Source organism: Ooceraea biroi, chromosome 14 (assembly GCF_003672135.1).
Source record: "Ooceraea biroi isolate clonal line C1 chromosome 14, Obir_v5.4, whole genome shotgun sequence".
Lineage (NCBI taxonomy): Eukaryota > Metazoa > Arthropoda > Insecta > Hymenoptera > Formicidae > Ooceraea > Ooceraea biroi.
In genome coordinates this window covers 5280509-5285922 of record NC_039519.1, presented here as the reverse complement: position 1 = coordinate 5285922, position 5414 = coordinate 5280509, and the positions used below count along the sequence as shown (strand labels likewise).

The window sequence follows — 5414 nt, the reverse complement described above, 5'->3', positions numbered from 1 at the left end:
GAAAACCTGGAGATTAAGGGGGGATTCTCATGTAAAGAGCCAAAAAGAAGCCGATTTTTCGGAATTTTTTTTCAAGAACGTATTTAGTCAAAGGATCTCAAACTTTAATAGTACATCAATACATGTAAAGAGAATATAAAAATATTTTTTTGGTTAAAAAAAACATATATATAGATATAGGTATGGACGCCGCCTTCAGCGGCTTCGGCGTCGCAGGCGTCAAACGGTGTGCAGTCTAGCATCCGCTGTAATGGTCTGAAACAGAATATTCAACAATATTTATTAATTATAGATCATTACGCATCGTTTGAACCTCATGAAGCAAGAAAAAAAACCAAATTGAAAAGAATGGCGACATTTGAAAAAAAAATGCTGTTTTTTCATTAAAATTTTCATTGTTATTGTGAAATAAACATTATCTACTTTAAAAATTTGTGTTGCTTTTGAGGTTCATACGATGAACAATATAATTGTCTACATGTAGAGCCCCGAAAGAGCCCAATCGGTCTAATATTTTTTTAGTTATCCTGCACACCAGTTTGAAAAAAGTGATTTCGAGAAAAACGCGTTTAAAGTTTTCGGTTAAAAAAGTAATGCTTTTCAATACTTACAGTCCTAATCGGCGATTCCAGGGCCATATAGTAGGCCTTCTGCATCCTCGTATAATTGCTGCTGTTGTAAATTCAGTTCTTTGCGAGCAGTTCGAGCTTCTTTCGAGCTACTGAGGCTTCGTCGCTCCCGTTGCCGTATTCGCGCGGCGTCATACGAGTCTGCATACCCCTTACAATGGGTACCGATCTTTAGTTCTAATGTGTCCATAATTTTTAAAACGGCGAAATAGCCTTCGTTGAATAATCCTGCAGCAATATATGCGGCTATTTCCACTGTTCGGATGCCACAATATAAATATTTCGGAGCCAAACGCCAAACACACGAATTGAAGCTCTCGTAAAAATTTCCTGCCTCAGCTATACAAGTACGCGAAGGTACATCACAACAAAAGAAAACCATTAGACGTATACCTGCGAAGCTGTTTGTTATGGACGAGTGCATGAGTGAGGACAGACGAGACGCGTGTCTCCGCTCCGAGCGCTCCCAGCTACCCACTCAGCGCGCGGTCGAAAACTCGACTATAACTATACGTAGAGGTCGAATATCGATTTGTAACTGGAGGAACATATTTTCCACATGTATTAGAGTTGATTTAAGGAAAAACAATTTTTTGACTCGTTACATGAGAATCCCCCCTTAATACGATGCAATTTAAAGAACTAAGCGTTCTTAATTGAAATGTATTAGGTTGTTCATTAAGTTCTGCGGTTTTCTCGATAGATAGCGTTTGTCCATTGAAAAAGATAGCATGCATCGCCTGAACCGCGGATTGCCGCATACTCCGTGACGGGTTAGACAACGCTTGACATTTCGCCAGTCTTTGTTGTGTTTTGACGTGTTGTGTATACGCGCTATTCATTGAAAATGGAGGATCAAAAGGTGCATTTTCGGCACATTTTGCTATTTTTCTTCCGCAAAGGAGTAAAAGCGACGGACGCGCAACGTGAGATATGTGGCGTGCACGGGGACTCGGCCATAAGCGCTGACACTCGTCAGCGTTGGTTTGCGCGCTTTCGTTCCGGAGATGTGAACGTCTCCGATGCTGCTCGCTCCGGTCGTCCATCCACCACTGACGACGACCAAATCGTGGCCGCAATCAAAGCAGACCGACACCTGACGACGCGGGAGATCGCGGAGCGCTTCGACATCGCCCATACAACGGTTGCGCAGCGATTAAAACGGCTTGGGATGTCGAAAAAAGCAGATGTTTGGGTCCCTCACGAGCTCACCGAAAAGAACATTTTGGACCGCGTCATGATCTGTGAATCCCTGCTGAAATGGAACTCGCTGGAGGTCTTTCTCAAACGGGCGGTCACGGGAGATGAAAAATGGGTGGTACATAACAACATTCGAGGCAAGCGGTCATGGTGCGGTCCGGGTGAGTCGTCACAATCGGTTGCCAAAGCGGATTTGCATCCGAAGAAAGCGATGCTGAGTGTGCGGTGGGATTGGCGAGGCGTCCTGTACTTCGAGCTGCTTCCGCGCGGTCGGACCATCGACGCCGAGAAGCATTGCGCTCAGTTAGAAAAATTGAAGCAGGCAGTGGCGGAGAAGCGACCGGAATTGGCGACCAGGAAGGGCGTTGTCTTCCACCACGACAACGCCAAACCACACACTGCTTCGGTGACCAAGAAGAAGTTGAAGCGCTTTGGCTGGGAAGTCATGCAGCACCCACCGTACTCCCCAGACCTTGCGCCGTCGGATTACCATCTGTTCCGGTCACTCCAAAACAATCTCGACGGGCAGCGCTTTAATTCAGTGGACGCTATTCAAACGTACTTGAAGGACTTTTTCGCGCAGAAGTCGCGCGACTTCTACAAACGCGGCATTATGTCCCTTCCAGAACGTTGGCAGAAGGTGGTCGATCAAGATGGACAATACATTCTAGATTGAATAAATGTGTAAGTACATTAGATTTATGTTTTAATTTAGGGCAAAAAAACCGCAGAACTTAATGAACAACCTAATATTATATGAGATGTACGGTAAAACGACACCGTTAACAGGTGCATTAGTGACCGACCAAATGCACTCGAAACGCGGACGTGGTGCACGCGTATCGGATGCGCGCTAAAAGACGGAGAGAGGGTCTCGTAAGGCGGCGTAGCAGCCGCGATCGGCGGCGACGGTATAAAATTACTGTATCGTGTAAACAGAGAATCCGTCGGCGCGTCTGATGACGGCTTGGGTGGCCGTCGGTCCGTAGCTTCACGTGTTCTCCGCAAGCACGGAGGCTGCGAGCGAGTTTCTCGGCGACAATAGCTCCGACGAACGATCATGCAACGGTCGTATTTATAGTGCTCGTAGCTTTTCCCGATGCCTCAGAAAATGGCGCGCAATGACCAATTATTCTTCACCCGGTAATCCACTTTTAGCCCATTTAGCATTCGCGGCTTAATTTATCAATTTATAATAAATACTTTTTCGCAATATCTCCATAATTTATGTGTGAAGATCGCTAAGATTCAGAAATTCGTAAATTCTCGTGTTATTTGCACACTCAATTGCGAATCTTTACACAAATAAATACTTCAAGAAGTTTACAAATTCAATGATTTATGCATCATGTCTCCAGATACATGAAAGAATCCGCAAAATCCACAAGTAAGTAGTTTCATAAATAAAAAAAGTATCACCGAATAGGCGAATGTATAAATCAGTTTATCCTTATTTAAGTAATTAATAAATAAATTACTGCAAATGTTATTTGTTATTGCTATCTCTTAATTTTTAATCATAACATAGTCTTTGTTCTGCGGAGAAATAAAGAAATGAAGAGTTTATGGAAGTGTGCAAGAGATGAATTAAGAACTTCGAATAGTCATCATTAGATAGTAATACAAAATAACTTTGCTAGAGTTGGATACACGATTATTTATGGCGCAACCCCACAATTTTCCACATAAATCCGCGTGTAGAAGAAGAACCCTACGCTTTCCGAAATAACCAACATGGCTACGTAAACGTGTCTTATTTTGAGAGCCAGGCTTTCCTCTCTCTCTCTCTTTCCGATCTTAGTTTCACCATCGTGCCTCGATCTTACGCAAAAGAAACATTATCCAGATACTGCGTGTGCCGAAGGCGGGCTGCAGAATTGAGGGGAATTACGGCGTTCAAGGAGAACGATACACGTCGTAAGAATTCATGATCCTCACAAATCGATTTGTTTCTAATTCAAATAGATGACATCTTTTACAAAAATCCTTAATTTATAAAAATCCTTGATTTTCTACGTGAATTTGACTTTAGTATGCATATAGACAAATTTATACTGTAAAGGCATAAAATATGCTATCAATTATTTACTTCGACGACATTTAAAATTAGACTATAACATTAGTCGCAATTAAAAAGAAAATATATATGTTATACTTAACAAATAAATTAGTATTAACATTTCCATTCGTATACGTTGAAGAAAAAGTCAATCCGCAAGGAATGTAACAATTTATCAATTATGTTTATTATTTTCAGAACAAATTAAGTGATTTAATTAAATCGTATTTCATGATGCCCTAAAAACGCGTTGAGATTTTTCACTATTCGTGGCTGCACCCCCGTAGAGAGCTCTTGGCTGTTTATGCAACATGTGTACCCCACTTAATCCCATGTTTTACTGTTTAGATCTTGGCTACCGTAGGGGGTTGTTCCGACACGACCTCTCTGATGTTCCATCTCAAGTCTTCGTACTTTGTTTTCTGGTATCTTTCTTTTTTAAATCGTAAAAAGCAAGTCTTTATAAATGTTCTTATGGTAAAAGGTATTTTTACTCTGGATAAATTATTTTGATAAAAAAAATCTGTGATCTGATTAAACTCGTTGCACAAGTGATATCTTCATAAAGTTTTATCTTGTCGCTCAAGACACAGACATGTACATACGCGTGCGCGAATTCCAATATATTTAAATTATTCTCAATTTTATATGTCTAATTATACAGGGTGTCCCGGGTTTTAACCGACAAACTGCGGGAGCATATTCTACTAGTGGAAATAAGAAAAAATTCTTATATCGAGTTTGCTTAGAAATGCTTTATTACAAAGTTATAAACCAATATTGAAAAGAAATATGAGATAAGTAACAACGGATTTTTTCACAAAAATATAAATTATCTACGCAATGATTTAGTGACGCATTTCAAAATGTTGTCCTTGCGCATCGATACAAGCTAGACATCGACGTAGTACAGAATTTGTTACGATACGACATTCCTGAAAATTTTGTTGCATCTCAGTAACTGAATTAGTAACTCGTTGCTTTAAATCTATCTGGTGCTCTCCTGTTAGGAAATCTACGTTGATACTCTCGTACGGCAGCTCGTGCATTTCCGTCACAGAATCCGTACACGAAATGAATATCGGTGTATTCCTCGTTTGAAAACACTTTTGGCATTCTGATAGTAATTGCTAGTTGACACGACGATTGAAATCTAACAGCTACTGTTGTGAAAGTAACAATCATACTGAATCGTTTCAACATATTGAACATGAATACACGTGAATACACGTAACAAAAACATCTTCGACCTTCCAAATTCTACACTATGTTCCGTTGTTACTTATCTCATATTTCTTTTCAATATTGGTTTATAACTTTGTAATAAAGCATTTCTAAGCAAACTCGATATAAGAATTTTTTCTTATTTCCACTAGTAGAATATGCTCCCGCAGTTTGTCGGTTAAAACCCGGGACACCCTGTATAATTAGACATACAGGGTGTCCCGGGTTTTAACCGACAAACTGCGGGAGCATATTCTACTAGTGGAAATAAGAAAAAATTCTTATATCGAGTTTGCTTAGAA

The 5414-nt window shown here is 40.5% G+C and overlaps 1 long non-coding RNA gene across 1 annotated transcript; it reads right to left on the bottom strand.

The window, feature by feature from the left end:
- Nucleotides 1-70: 70 nt before the first annotated feature.
- On the bottom strand, nt 71-1021 carry LOC105287995. The gene is made up of 2 exons (XR_895531.3): nt 612-1021; nt 71-255 (listed from the first exon to the last, which is right to left on the bottom strand). It is a non-coding gene; the product is annotated as an uncharacterized LOC105287995 (long non-coding RNA).
- Nucleotides 1022-5414: the final 4393 nt, after the last annotated feature.